The following is a 15,458-nucleotide window of genomic DNA, read 5'->3' as shown; positions in this document are numbered from 1 at the left end:
GAAGCTGCGCTTGGAGCAAACATCCCGGTGATCCTAGTGGCTATTGGAGCCCGAGATCAGGGTCCAGGAGGGAAGATCCGTCAGCAATGCTTCCTTTTAATTGCCATACAATTCAAATACCATAAGTTCATCGTTTTACAGCGTGCAATTCCGTGGTTTTCAGTACGGTCACGAGGTTGCGCAACCGTCACCACTATCCAACTTCAGAGCATTTCTAACCTAAAAAGAAACCCCGAACCTATGAACAGTGAGTCCCACTTTCTCCCCCTCCGACCCTCTGGCAGCCACTAATCGATTTTCTGTTTCTAGGCCTATTCTGGACATGTCACATGAATGATATCGTATCATTTATGGCCTTTTGTGTCTGGCATCTGGCACAATGTTTTCAAGGTTTATCTATATTGTAGTCTGTATCAGAACTTCATTTTTTTTGTTGGGGTATAATATTCCATTATAAGGATCAATCTCATTTTGTTTGTCCATTAATTGGTTGATATCAATCAATATTTACCGAGTATCATTTTCGTGCAACACAGTCCGATGGGCTGCCCAGGGGCTGGAGATGAGTTCTCCAATAGTTCTGGGAATCAAGAAGAGGAGATGGAAAAGGCAGCCTCAGACACAAAGCAGAATGGATGGATGGATGGATGGGAGGCCACACACCCAGGAAAAGGAAGTTAACTTGGAGAGGCAGCATGGTGGTGGGTGGTGCTGCCCAAGTTCAGGGTCAGCAGTAACAGTCACTCAGCCAGGGGCGGGGACCTTGACTGCAAGTTGGGTCTGGGCCCTGGGGTCCCAGGGATGAATCAGACATGATCCACCCCACGGGACTCATAGACTATGAAGGAGGGAACACGTGGACCTAGATTGTGGCTTAATACAGCGCAGCTGTGGGGGGGAGAGGGCGGGGGGGGGGGGAGGGGAGGCCCTTTCAGCTCAGGGGTTGAGACAGACGAAGGGGAAGCCGTGTGGGAACTGAGCTTGGTGGCTTGGGTAGGACTCGAAAACGGTGATAGACAATGGGAGCAAGTTCTGAAAACAGTCAGGGACACAATGGCTGAGACAGGCTCAGGGACAGGGTTCCAGGACACCTGTTTGACTCGGTCAATTATTTCCAACCCTGGCTGCACCAGAGTTACCCAGGGCTTAAACAACAACCACCAAAGCCTGGGCTCCGTCCGGAGAGATTCCGTTTTAATTAAATGGCTTTAGGGTGAGCCCAGGCGGTGGTATTTACTAAAGGCTCCCCAAGTGGTTCTAATGAGCGGCCAGAGTTAAGCAGCCCTGACTCGGAGACTCAAGGTTCGCGGCGAGACCGCGGGACACCAGCCTGGCGTGTGGCGTTGGGAGTGGATGGTAGGCAAGCTGACCGCATCATTTATTGCCCAAACTGGGACACGTTTTGGATGAGATGAGGTGCTGTTATTATTATTTTAAAAAATATATTTTTATTGACTTCAAGAGGAAGGGGGAGGGAGAGAGGGACAGAAACATCAATGATGAGAGACAATCATGGATCGGCTGCCTCCTGCATGCCTCCTACTGGGGATCGAGCCTGAAACCTGGGCATGGGCCCTGACCGGGAATGGAACTGTGATTTGTTGGTTCACAGATGGATACTCAGTCACTGAGCCACGCCAGCCGGGCGAGGAGGTGCCATTATTCATGATGCCAGGGCAGCAGGTTGCAGGCTGTGGGATTTGAGCTGCACCTCCTCAGGCATGGGAGCCAGGGAAGGTTCGGGAGCAGAACCCTGACACCTAATAAAACTGGTGCTTTAAGGAGATGAAGGAAGCAGCAGGCTCGGATGGGTTGGCAGGGAGAGGCTGGAGGCAGGAAGGCAGAGGAGGCCGGGGAGGGCTGACCTGGGAACATGAGAAGGCGGACACCGTGTGAGAACTTCGCACAGTCCCGCTGCTCACTTGTTAACTGAGAATCCAGGGAGCCTCCTGGGAGGGGCTTCAGGCGATGGCTCCCCCAGTTGTCCCCGTGCCTTGCCCCCGCTGCCCGGGGAGCTGCCACCTCTTGGGGAGCCCCAGCCCTCCGCTCCTCCTCCAGCTTCCGGAGGTGCTACTGTCCTTGCCTTTTCCCTCCCTTCGCCTCCGCCTCGCAGAGCTGGTCGGATGAGTTGTCCACCCGTCCACCCAGCCTGAGGCCAAACACTGGATGTTTGGCTTTGAGCGTGAGAATTTGGGCCCGGCTCTGTGCAGGGCCCTCTGCTTCCAGAAGCTGGGGGAGAGGGGCGGGTGGCACCAGCTCTTTGCCTTCCATGTCCTGACCCCCAGAGCAGAGAGTGCCGTCCCCAGAGCTGGAGTGGGGGAGGGAAGGTGCAGACCTCCTTGTCCCCCAACACTGGCTGTGCTTCCCAGTGGAAGGCAGAAGGGCGCCCCAATGCCAAACACGAGGCGCAGAGCGGGGGTGGGCCAGTGGGCGGAGGAGAGGACGCTGGAGAGCAGAAGGGCCAGCTCCCAAGCACTCCGGCCCCTTTACTTTTCTCTTTTCTCAATCTGGGACAAACATATTTAAAATTCTCTCAAAGAACATCCATCCATACATGCAGGCCAGCCGGCCTACCCCCAGCACTCAGGGAGGCCAAGGGTGCCCTCGCTGCGTGGACTGGCCCACCCCAGCTCCTGCCACGACCCCTGAGTTGACGAGATGTGTCCTTGGCCCAGGCAGTGGGGGTCGTCTCTGGCCTGGAAAGAAAACCTTCCTTCTCCTTGGACCCGAGGGGTGGTCACCGCTGCACCTGGAGCCCCATAAGTAGTACCGTCGGGTCAGCTGTGGTTACCTGGCCTGGGGGGCTGGGGCCAGAGGGGAATTCCCGAGAAAACTGCTGTGTGATGAATCTTCGGTGCTGGAGGCTGGTGCTCTCTCAAGAAGTGAACGACCTCAACGTTTGCATCTGGAGAATGGGTGTACAGCAGCCTGGTAGGTCAGAACGTTTTTTTTCTTTTTAATACACGGCGTTATCAGCTTCTTTTTCTAGACAACGGATGAGAACTGTGTTCAGGGAAGCAGGCTATGGGATTTAAGGCCCCTCTTGGTCACCCACAGGCGAGGCTAATTTGCCTTGATTTCCCCTGGAGAGGAGGGAGCAGGCTCCTCTCAGTGCCTGCAGGGAGTTCTCTGGCTGGGGCCGAAGGAAATCCGGGAAGAAAGGGACGAGGACAGAGGCCCCTTCCTTGTTGAGGTGGAAATTGCTCTGATGAAGATGGGGATGGAGTGCCCCAGCCCCCAGGGGATGGCACCGGGAAGAAGGGGGTCAGAGCTGGTGACCTGGCTTAGCCTCAGGGCCTCGATGGGGCTGGGCCCGGAGTGCGGTGGGGACAGGAGCCTCCCTGGAGGCAGCTGCCTCTGCCGTGGTCACACTTACCCTGAGAACATGGCTGAACTTGGACGTGTGAGATATCAGCTAACCTTGGAGCCTGACTCTGGGCAAGGGGCAGGCCCAGCGAGGCATGATCCCAGCAGGCTTTGCAAGGCCGTTTCCTTAGCAACACCACGCGCTATGCCAGAGTTGTGGGAGCCGGGACCTCAGGGTGTTCCATTCTCTCCAACTGCCATTTGCAATCAGAATGACTGCCCCAGGACCCAGTGCTCCCAGATTCCTTGAGGCAGCGGGGTTAGGTATGTAACAGTGGGTGTGGAGTGAGGCTTCCTGTTCCTATGAACATATGCCGCGCCAGCAATTACTGAATAAATAAGAGGGACTGAATTTGCGTCCCAAACTGGTAAAGTGTGTTTGCTTAGGAAGAAGTCCAGAAAGTTATACAACGCAAAATCATTAGTCATTGCCGTTAGTTGGTAAGATATCAGCCGGGACCCTTCATTTTATTCTTTTCATTTCTCTGTATTTTCCTGCAGTGAGAGCTATTAAAAACACTTTCACAGTGGCTCAAAAAATAATAATTATTTAGCGGTCCCGAGAAAAGGCTTTATTTAGTCTGCTCTTATCCGTTCCAGGAGGTGGGGAGCAATACAGTGTGTTTTGGAAAGGTTTTTCTTCATCCCAGATGGTTCAAGTAGAAAGTCCAGTGCCTACTGGTGTGTGTTCAACTGTCTGGAAAAATCAATTAGAGTGGACAGCAGACCTTGGCTTGCAGTGATGGGGGAGACGGAGCCACGGTGTCTAGCGAGGGGATCAGGGAAAGAAGCTCCGAGGAGGGCCAGGCAGTGAGCTTGGCTCCCGTGTCTCTGAGGGCGGCCTGGGGCAGAGGGAGCCCAGGGCCCCCGACGTGCAGAAATTCCAAGGGACAAAGGTCAGGCCGGCCAGCTGAGCACATGGCAGCACATCCGTGACTGGGATGTCTTCGGAGAGGCTGTCATGGAATGACCTCAACCTTCCAGCCAGAAAGATGTTCTGTCTGCTGGTTGTTACATCATCTTGAACATGACAGGAGCGTCCGTGAGGATGAGGGAGCAGTAAGGAGAGAAAGGTGGGCCAGCTACTCCAGCCAAGAGGCTCCGGGGAGAAAGAAGACAATGAGGGCATGGCCAGGGTGGGAGGGTGGGGTTCCGGTTGGTGCAGACGTGAGAAATCAGTGGAGGTCTGGGGCGACCGCAGTACGGTTAGGGATGGTTGTTTGTCTACAAAGGACCCAGTTAGCACCGGGAAGAACAGCAGCAGGGCGTGGCGTCCCCGTGAGGAGACCAGCATAGTGCAGGCAGGGTCCAAGGCCCGTGGAGTGGGTGAGGTCCAGGGAAGTGTTCTGAGGTCCATGGTGAGCTGGAGCGTGAGGCAGGGAAACTGAGGCAGAATCCTGTCTGGAATACAGAGGCAACATGGCAGGCAAGTGGGTGGGGATGTGCCTTTGGGGTTACCCAGGCCCACAGGGCACGTCTCTGGCCATGAGACTCATTCCAGACCCCTCTGGAATGTCCTGCCTGTGGAAGGCCTGCCTGATGTGGTGGGAGGGGCTCACAGCAGGGGCACGCAGAGGGGACCCCCCCCCCCCCCCCGGGGGGCCGGATGGGCAGGGACCAACCTGGTGGCAGACCTACGAATTGCGTTGGCTGTTCTTTATTCCTGAGCATGCAATGGAGGGCTTGCTGGCCCACCTCTGAGTGTCTGGTTCAGAAGGTCTGGTGGAGATGGCAGACTTGCAGGCTGTATTTCTAACGCGTTCCCGGGGGAGGCTGACGCCGTGGAGCAGCGAGCTGTTCCTACCTCCTGAGGCACAGGTGTTCTCCGAGAACGAGAATGGGCCAGCGCCTGGTTCGGTCTGCTCCTCTCTCAGCTCTCGGTCCTTGGAGGGTCCCCTCACCCACCCTCCCTCCCGGCCTCTGTGAAGCTGGGGCCCAGTCTCCTCTTCCTGGTGGGGTTTGCACCCTTCTAGTCTCCACTGTCTTTGAAACAAGTGCCTCTCTGGGGAAGAACTGGTCATTTCCCCGTTGGGCGGTGGGAAGGGGCTGGGGGGCGGGGTTCCTTTGACCTCCCACTGCTCCTGGAGCCTCAATGCCAAGGGCAGCCGGGACCCAGGGAGTCTGGGTCCTGGTTTCCAGCCCTGCTGGGCAGGTGTAGAGTGAGGGCTCAGTTACTGGCATCCCGAGGGAGCCAGAATCAGCCCCTTTCGGGCAGAGAGCCCAGTCTGACTCTGCCACAGCCCGTGAACTGACACAGGCTCCTGGCCTCACAGGGACTCAGCTTCCCCAATGGGAAAGTGAGGCCACCCAGATACTCCCAAGACCCTGGCCAGGTCTCGAGTTCTTGACTGAGGAGGAAGGTGGATCAGAGGAAAGCCAAGACTCATGGGTTTGCTGGAAAGGACTGGAGAAGGTGATGTCAGCTGTGTGCACTGGGCCGGGGAAGGCGGCTGAGTCACTGGGCATGACGAGGCTGGAGGGGAGCTGGGGTAGGGGTGCAGAAGGGGGTGGGGAGGGAGGAGGGCTGGAACGGGAAGGCATGTGGTCAAATCACTGGCGAGGAGGCTGGAGCTGGCAGTGGGGCCAGTGAGGCTGCCCGGTGGTGCCACTTGGCTGCTGGTGGATCATCAGGGCTCTGGGCTCCGGGAACCGCAGCCACTTGCTGGGAGTGGCCGTGCTGTGGGGGTGGCTGCTGGGCCCTGACCCAGTGCCGTGGGGCTGACTTACGGAGGCCTCTGTGTGACAGGCCCTGGGGGAGGCCCCGCCTGCCAGGAGCCTGCCCCGCAGTTCCGGGCTCCAGTCCTGGGGCCACTTCTCACAGCGCGCTCCTGCCTGTCTGCTCTTAGTGCCTGTTCCCAGTTCCCAGGGCCCGGGACACCCCCTACAGCTTAGCGTGGTCGGGGTGCACAGTGGGACCCACACAGGGGCAGCTCCTCCATCTAGTCCCCCATCCAGAACTATTGGAAAGAGGGATGGAGGCGAAGGTCTGACCAGCCCTGCTCCGACCCCCTCTCCCCTCCTTTCTCTGCCCTCATGGCTTTCTGGGGACCCTCCGTGCTTCCAGTGCTGGTCACCCCCAGGTGAAAGGAGGCTCCAGCAGCTCCAAGACCAAGCAGCCCTGTGCCCCCCTCCCAGAGGCACCCTCATGGCTGACAGGCCTTGTTGATGGTGCCGGCTCTGCCACACTCTACCTCTGTGCTCATGATGGCCCCCCCAAACCCCCGCCCCCCTGGAGTGTCCGAGTGTTGTCTTCCTGGCGTGTAGGTTAGGAGCAATTGTTCCTGAGTGGCCAGGTTACCTGTGCAGGGTGGGGGCTCCATCAACGGTTCTATGGTTGGTCTGGGACTCCTAGCAGCAGGGGACCAAAGGTGCTCCTGGACTCCTGGGGGCTGGGCTGAGCTGGACCCAGAGCCCTGGGGAGGCGTTTGGTGGGTTGCAGGCATCTTTGGCCTTTGGGAAAAGAGAGGCGAGTGTTGGGAGGGAACCAGAGGCAGGGGGTGGGGACGGAGGGGGGATTCTAGCCCAACCTGGGCCATGGTTGGGGGAGGCAGTGCCCCCTAGCAGGGGCTTCTGGTCAGGTGAGGGCTGGCTTGGGAGGTTATCTGAGGGCACAGGAAATATCTGGACTCTATGGGAATGGGAACTCGGGTCAGAGGTCACCTCAAATTAAAATTTAAAAAGCCCTCTGTGTGAAGGGAATCAAAGGAGGTGAAGACATTTGCTCTTCCGGAGTCTCCTGAGCCCAGATGTTAGCGGTTAAAATTCTTGTGCGGCCAGACAATGGGCGCTGAGAACAGCTCTGGGGCTGGAGGGGCAGGAGCGCCCCGAGGACGCGGTGGGGTCCCTCAGGTCCCCCCAGGACACTGACCTGGGATTTCTTGAGCAAAGCCGGGCGCTGTGGGGCGATGGGGTGCTCGGGGGGTCCCAGGCCTCGATGGCCCCTCACTTTGGCGGGCTGTAACCTGGCATGAAACAGGATCCGGGACCCTGCTGCCTGCATCAGAGCAGCTCGTTAGCGGAGGCCTGGGCCCTGCAGATTTATGTCATCTGGGGAGGGCTTTGATCTGAGCCCAGGGTGAGGGGCAGGGGGTTCTTGGGTCTTAATTGGCATCAGCCAGGCTGATGCTGACCAGGACCCCATCCTGACCAGCCCCAGTCTCTGTGACTGATGCTGCTTGGGGTGCGGGGCTGGGGGGTGGGGGAGGACAGAGGGTGTGCGGAGTTTAATCCTGCCCTGGAAGGGGGAGGATTAACAGCCCCAAGGAATCCTCCTCCCTGCAGCCACTCCCCAGCCTTGACCCATCCCTGACCTTGACCCCTTCCCCTTCCCACTCTGGCCTCACCCAGTCCAGGGGTCACCATCGGCCTGGCCCTGTGCTGGGCACTGTGAGGATGTAAGTCCAGCAGAAAAAGCGAGGTTCAAACCCAGCTGCAAGTAGCAGATGAAACCACAGGCTGTGCTGGCCAGTTTTAGACTTGCTCAGGCCAGGGGTGTCTATTTACATGAGGGTTTTCTTACGTTTTGTTCCTTTCTTTCGTTTTCTGGATGAAGAGGAGGGAGGAGGTACAAGTAGGGGCTACTTGGAGACAATAGAGGGAGACAGAAAGAGGAGGCTTTGTAGATGGAATTGAATTCAGGCTCTTCAGATGGGAGACTGAGTTCTCTGTGCTGGGCCTCAGTGCAGTCACCAGGGCCTTTGCCAGAGGAAGACAAGGTGTCAGAGGCAGAGAGAGGTGTGACCGTGGGAGCAAAGGCCAGAGAGGGAGACGGGAAGATGCTATACTGCTGGCTTCAAAGATGGAGGAAGGGGACGTGATCTAGGGAATCGGGTGGCATGGTGAAGCTGGAGAAGATAAGGGCGTGGATTTCTTCCTGGGCTGTCAGAGGGCACACAGCCCTCCGGCCCCCTGATGGAGCCCCTTTCCACGCAGGTTTGGACTTTGCACTGTGGGAACCGGATGATGATGAATCTGGGTGGTTGGAGCCACGATGTTCGCGGGCGCTGGTTATATCAGCCATAGGAACTAATAGGGGGTCCAGATGCCTCCGGGAACGGCTGTGGGAGGTGCCTGGAGCCCAGTGAGATGGGAATGCGGACAGGTGAGGCTAGACGGGGAGGCCCGGACGACAAAGGGCCTCCAGGTCATAGAAAAGAACTTGCCTTAGTCCAAGGCAGCCCAGCCGAGCTATGCACAGAGGAGTGACGTCTCAGGAGGAGCCCTGCTGTGGAAGAGGCACGGGTGGGAAGGGACTAGAGAGAGTGGCCAGAGGGCCTGCTGCAGGGGTGAGGGCAGCGATGTGACGTGGGCCCAGCTAGAGGCAGTTCAGAGGCAGAGTCTGCTCCCGCGGGTGCCCGGGGCCCGGCACAGGGCAAATTCCTCTCCTGCCAGCCCCGTCCTTTCCTTTCCTGCCTCACCCAGCTCTGGGTCAAAGGCTCCAAAGGGCCCCTGAGATAAGGTAATGAGTTTGGAGGGTAGTAAACACTGGAGAATGTTCCCGAGGGCTCGGTTGGGAAAGGGTAATTGGCATCCTGTGTGCCGTGCACGCACACCCACGCAGGAGCACACAGGCACGCGCACCTGCACACCAGGAGGGGTTGTAGCACGCCCATGACCTTTCTCCTTGGCAGCCTTCTCCCTCGCCCTGTCAGATGCCAGGTCTCCAGGGGTGACTGCCTTTTTGGGCAGCCAGACTGAGGAGCCAAGGGCTGGATGTCAGAGGTGTGTGTGCGTGTGTGTATGTGTTCGCACACAGCGGGCAGCAGACTCACACCGGTGATCACTGATGGGGGACACTCCGGTCACTTCCTCTGAGCGCTCAGGGTGAACCGCATTAATCACGCAGCACAGCGCCCGTGGTGCGCACGCCCCGCCCTGGTCCCAGCCCCACCCCCGCCAGGGCGGCCCTGGGAATGCCTCCTGCTCCCTCACCTCCTCACCTCGGACACGCCTGGCTCTCTCTCTGGGCACCATCCCTGTCCCAGTGCTGCCGGCGCTCAGTCTGCATCCCCCACACCAGCGGTGGCACCAGGCAGGCCCCCCTGGAGGCAGTGACCAACGGCCCGACCCACGCGGGTGAAAGCAGAAATGCCACACGCGGGCTTCTGCACCCAGGACTCGGCCGGAAGAGCTGGGCCGGGTTTCCTGCCCTTCCTTCTTCCGGAGGCCCCTGCACGTGGTTCCCGGACCACACGCTCCCTGAGGAATTTTATATTTAAATTAGTTATATATGTAGTTCATATTTGTATGATGGTGTTACTAAATTTTATTTATTTAGAATATATTTAACATACAGATATGAAATCTATAATTATAAAATCGTAATATGCTAATTAGACTGAACAGCCAAACGACCTTTTGGATGTCATTCTGCGCGTCCTTCCGAAAGAAGCCACAGTGGCGGGGGCGAGGCAGAGGTGGTTAGGGGTGATCAGGCAGGCAGATGAACAGTTAGGGGCATCAGGCAGGCAGACAGAGTGGTTGGGGCAATTGGGCAGGCAGGCAGAGGGGTTAGGGGTGATCAGGAAGGCAGGCAGGTGAACAGTTAGGAGCCAGAGGTCCCGGATTGTGAGAGGGATATCCAACGCTGGTTTAGGCTGATCCCTCCCCCCTCCTCCCCGTGCACAAATTTCGTGTACTGGGCCTCTAGTGTATATATAATTGTGTATATTAAGTTATATTTAAAAACTACAGAAGGAAAGAGAGAAGCACTTTAAAGTGAAGCACTGTCTCCTTCCCCTTCGCCTCTGCCCGCTGGAGTTCTCTGTCCTGGCTGCTGGGTGTCCTGGTAGGAGATTGGCAGAAAAGCTGTGTAAAGCCTGGTGGTACATTATGAAGAAAGAAAGGTTAGCCCTGCCTTCGTGGCTCCATGGTTGAGCATTGACCTATGAACCAGGAGGTCATGGTTTGATTCCTTATCAGGGCACATGCCCGGGTGAGGTGTGGATGAGGCAGCCAATCAATGATTCTCTCATCACTGATGTTTCTATTTCTCTCTTCCTCTCTGAAATCAATAAAAAAATTTAAAAAATAAATAAATAAAGGGTTCCCTAGTTGGTTTGGCTCAGGGGATAGAGGGTCAGCCTGTGGACTGAAGGGTTCCAGGTTTGATTCCGGTCATAGGCACATGCCTGGGTTGGGGGCTCCATCCCCAGTGGGAGACATGCAGGAGGCAGCTGATCACTGATTATCTCTCATCATTGATGTTTCTCTCTCTCTCTCTCTCTCTCCCCCTTCCTCTCTGAAATCAATTAAAATATATTTAAATAAATAAATAAATAATAAAGGTTAGATGGACATCTAACATCTGACACATTCAAAATCATGTAAGCAGTTTATTCATTGTAGCATTATTTGTAATAGTGAATAATTAGAAAAAGCATAAATGACTATTGATAGGTGATTTGTTAAGCAAATTATAGTTCATTCTTATGATGGAATACTATGATACTGTGCTGTCATTAGCCAAGAATGAGATATCTCTACAGTGACATGGAATGATATGTTAAATGAAAACAAAACAAAAAAACAAAACAAGATACAGAAGATTGTGTAACTACTTATGCAAAGAGGTGTGTGTGTGTGTGTGTGTGTGTGTCTTTGTACACATGACTGTGCAGATAGGCATAAAATTCAGAATGACTGCAAAGTATAAAACATGGACCAGGATGGGCTCCTCTGAGGTGCTTGGAAGACAGTAATCACGAGTGAATTTTACCTGGTGTGGGTACTTCTCTGTGTCCCCACTGCATTGAGCACACCCCCGTGAGCTAGCCTTACATGATCGTGTCATCCTTGCGATTTACATGCCTGTCTGTCTCACTGGACCAAACATAACCCCAGGGCAGGGACGATGGTTTTCACTTTATGTCCCTGCCCCGAACAGAGATGCTGGCACCTGGCAGACTGTTGAGTGAATGACTGATGACTGAATTCATAAGGAACGTCTTGGAGGGAAAATGAGGCTGTAGTGGCTGCTCTCTAGGGTCTCACGGCCTAGCAGTGGGACAAGAGTCATACATGATTCATTTCAGGGCACCTGTGGCAATGACCCTGTGACCCTGGTGGTCTGGGGGAAAGAGAAGGAAAGATTCCCCAGAGCGGAGAAGTGACGACAATTGCAAGGGTGGTGTCAGGCCTGCAAGTGATGGGAGTTGGCAAGGAGCAGGTCCAGGACAGGTGAAGCATGGGGGCTGCGGCAGGGGGGTCGGGCTGCTGTGATGGGAAACACAGGGGGACCAGGCAAGGCCAAGGTGACAGGGCGTGGCTCACTTGGTCCCCTCCCCCGTGAGCCAGGGTGGGAGGCGGCTCAACCATCCGGTCCCGTCACACCACGGGCTTCAGCCTCAGAGCCATTCTGCCTCTCTGGGCGGCACCCAGAGACGGAGCTGGGCAGCCATCCAGCCCCCTGCTCGCATCTCCAGCCCAGCGGGAACTGGGTTTTTATGTCTTTTGGAAGCTCAGTTCTGGAATCTACAGCATGTGTGGTCTCCTCCCTGCACTTGTCCTAAGACCGGCCTGCCTGCTCAGAATGGCTATCAATGTGATTATTGTCTTGGTCATTAACCAAGACCTGACTTAACCATGTCAGGTTTGAGGGCTAGGAGGAAGGTGGCTCAAGACTCGGCATATCAGCCAATCTCCCCAACAGGAACATTGCTTTTGTTATCTATCACTGAATAGCAACCTCCCAAACTCAGTGGCTTAAAAACAAGCACTGTTTCATTGTCTCATGTGGTTCTGTCGGTTGACTGGGTTCAGCTGGCTGGTTCTTCTGCTGGACTTGCTTGGGGGTCTCTCACGAAGGTGCATTCGGATAAAGGCTGGGACTGGGTCACCTGGACGTTTACCTACAATGACGGGTCAGCTGGCCTTTCATCCTCTCCACGTGGTCTCTCCCCATGGTCCCTTCAGCAGGATAGCCAGGTATCTCACACGGTGACTCGGGTATCTCAATAGTGAACCTTCCAAGAAAGAGGAAGTAGAAGCTGCCTTTCCTCTTAAAGACTAAGAGGATCGCTTCTGCCACATTCTGTTGAATGGTGTGTGCCACAGGCCAGCCTAGATTCAGTGTGGAAGGGACTATACCATGGCATGGGCTCCGGGAGGTGTGCATCATGGGGATGGCTGTCTTTGGAGACCAGCTCACACAGTCCCGTGGCATGTTAGAGGTGGCAGCTGAGACACCAGGAGAGAAGAGGTCCATGGTCAGTGAGAGGTACAGGTCTCCAGGTCCTCAGGGCTTTGGCCTCACTGTCCTCTGACTGGATGCACCCTGACTGGCCACTTTAACACACAGGGTAAAAGGAGCTTTCAGCATGGCCATGGGTGTCTGGCCATCACAGGGGAAATGCCAGTCTTGTATACCCTGCTGCTTCCTGGGCACTTCCACCTGGTTATCCCAAAGGCACCCGAAACTTGGTGCATCAAGCTCTAATCCCCCATCTCCTCCCCCACCCCTCCTGAGGAGGCTCTACTGAGAGTGCCAAGGTCATTGGTTCTTCCAGAGGAGATGGCCCAGAGGACTCCCAGGGGATGCTCTGGCCGTTATTACAGAACAGAAAAACCAAGTTCAATGTCTGGAAGTGCTCTTGTTCCACAGTAAAACAAGGATGCTCGCCATACCTGGCTCAAGATGATCTCCTGACAACCAAAGTGAATAAATTGTTTAAAAATGTGGAGTACTATAACCAAGGGAGGGATCATGTTTAAGGCAGGGGTATTTGACCCCTGTTGAGTATCCATTCCCTGCTTCTTCTGATAACCAGAGGCTGCTTTCCTCTTAGGAAATCCATTCCACGTGGGCTGGGAGAGGCTAGGGATGTAGGGACTTGCCTCAGAGAATTCCATGTCTTTGACCACAAGGGTTGGTTCAGAAGGTCACGAGGTCAATGCGAATTCTTCAAGCCTGTTTCCTAGAGCTCCTGGCAAGGCAGTTTCTGTGTCCTTTCATTGATAAGGTCAGTATGGCCTCCCAGGTGGTGGAACCCAGCGGGGAAATACCTGCGGAGGGAGACAGAGCCCTGCTGACGTCATCCCAGCCTCTACATCCAACACTGCCTGAAGCCTGATCAATCCCATGAGTTGATCAATACATTATCTTTTTTGTAGCCCAAAGAGTCTGATGAACTCAGTATCCTTAAAAAACAAAACAAAACCCTTTGCTCTGCATTCTCACGATTCCCTGACTTTCTTCAAGACCTGGCTCAAATTCTTCCAAGAGGCCCACTTGATACCCTATCACATCTATACAGTTCAAATGGCATTACCATGTTCTGGTTTGTCTGTAATATTGTAAATGTCTTGGGAAGAGAGCGTTGCTGGAACCCATGTGCTCCTCCTAGAGGCATAGGGGCTTCCAAAGGTCAGGAGTGTGTTGTGCACCCTGTGAGTATCACACCCGGGGCTCGACGCCTGGGGTGGGGTGGGTCCGTGTGGGTGGACGTCCATGCCTGTATGAGGTCATGAGGGTAGGTGTGGTGTGTATGTGACCAGCGCAGAGGTGACGTGTATATCTGTGTGAGCCTATGAGCAATAGGACGGGTTCTTCAGGCAGTGGGACCAGTTCAGGGACAAGTCCCTGCAGGCTGGCAGGAGTGTCCCTGCTTCAGCCTGGAGGCCCAGGCCCGTGTGTGGCCAAGGGATCCAGCAGTGCCCTCTGCAGCCAGTGGCTGGGGTCTCATGGCGTGGTCTTGGGCTGGCCCTTCCTTCACCTTCAGAGCTCAAGCTTTGTCTCTTCAACCACAGGGGCCTGAGCCTTTCATGTCTGCCCCCGCAGCATGTGGCACAGGCCCTGGCGTGTTATCTGAGCCCAGTGGTTAGTGTTAGCATGGACTAAATGAAGGAATGTCTGATCTGATCTACGTGAGGCCCCCTCTCCAAGCAGCCCAGGAAGGAGGTAGGCCCGCCCTTCTCCAGTGAGGCAGGCCAGGTGGTCTGCAGGTGCTGGTTCGGACACCCCCTCACTGTGCGCTCACTCGCCTGTGGCTCTTTGTAAGTTCAGGTATTCCCGCCTGAGACACGATCCTCTTCCTCCCCTACACCTACCTATTCTCTGGTAGGTCTCAACTTGGACATGACGTCCCCAGGAAGCCCACCCCACACATGCTCTGGGTAGGTGCCCCTCCAGGGGCCCCCCAGCACCCATCCTGGCATTGACGGAAGTGCTTATCACGTTGCATTGGAAATGCCAACTTGTCTCCATCGGGCCTCCATAGTTGAGCCCGTGGGGCTGGGACCATGTCAGATTTTGTTTTGGGCCATCCTCACTGCCTGGTCTCCATTTGTTCATTTATTCATCAGCTGTTTGTTGAACACCCACGAATGTGGTGGCTTAGTCCCAGTGCGGGAGATACGGCAGGGAACATGACTGAGAAGTGCCCTGCTCTCACGGAGCGTCCACCTGAACGGAGGGAGAGACAACCAGCAAGTAAACAGATTGTTTTGACGATGACGGGTGATCAGAGAGAGTGCCTGGAGAGGTCAGAGGGCTCCTCTCAAGGAGGCCATGTTGGAGCTGAGACAGGCGAAGGGATATTCTAAGCGGAGGGAAGAGCTGAAGGGCTCCCCCTTGGGTGGCACTCGGCCCTTCTCCCCAGATGTGACAACAGGGTGAGGATCAATGTAGAGGAGGAGGGGGGAGAGTTGAGCTCAGAGTGGCAGGTAGGATCCCATTTGGTATGAAATTTTAGGCCATGGCAAAGTGTCTAGGTTTTATTCAAATAACAATAAAGAGGTGACATGATCTTATTTCAAATCTCCAGAGATCATGCTGGCTTTCGTGGTAGAATGTGTTGTAGGGGGACACGAGAAGGATTGGAGTCTCTAACGGTCATGTGATGAGACTGGTAGTGATAGAGATGGAGAATGAAGTTGGGGTCGGGATGTTTTGGGTTGAGTTTACAGGACTGGGTGAGAAGCTCATGGGGCTAGAAAGAGAAAGGGGGGTGTCCAGAATGACTACAGTCTTGGGAAACAGTGCGTGCTGGTGCCAATTATCAAGATGGAAAAACCAGATTGGGGTGGGGACAGAAATCAAAAGTTTTGTTTTGCAGAGGTTCATTTTGAAATGCCTGGTAGATGTCCAAACAGAG

General features: G+C 55.2%; 1 long non-coding RNA gene across 1 annotated transcript; it reads right to left on the bottom strand.

The window, feature by feature from the left end:
- Positions 1 to 1,525: 1,525 nt before the first annotated feature.
- On the bottom strand, positions 1,526 to 3,695 carry LOC139019359 (uncharacterized). Its single transcript, XR_011473094.1, has 3 exons — positions 3,377 to 3,695; positions 2,792 to 2,985; positions 1,526 to 1,865 (listed from the first exon to the last, which is right to left on the bottom strand). It is a non-coding gene; the product is annotated as an uncharacterized lncRNA (long non-coding RNA).
- Positions 3,696 to 15,458: the final 11,763 nt, after the last annotated feature.

This window comes from Myotis yumanensis, unplaced genomic scaffold, assembly GCF_028538775.1.
Source record: "Myotis yumanensis isolate MYYU_CA2020_CCGP unplaced genomic scaffold, mMyoYum1.0.hap1 SCAF_11, whole genome shotgun sequence".
NCBI classification, from domain to species: Eukaryota; Metazoa; Chordata; class Mammalia; order Chiroptera; family Vespertilionidae; genus Myotis; species Myotis yumanensis.
This window is presented reverse-complemented; position numbering and strand designations above follow the sequence as displayed.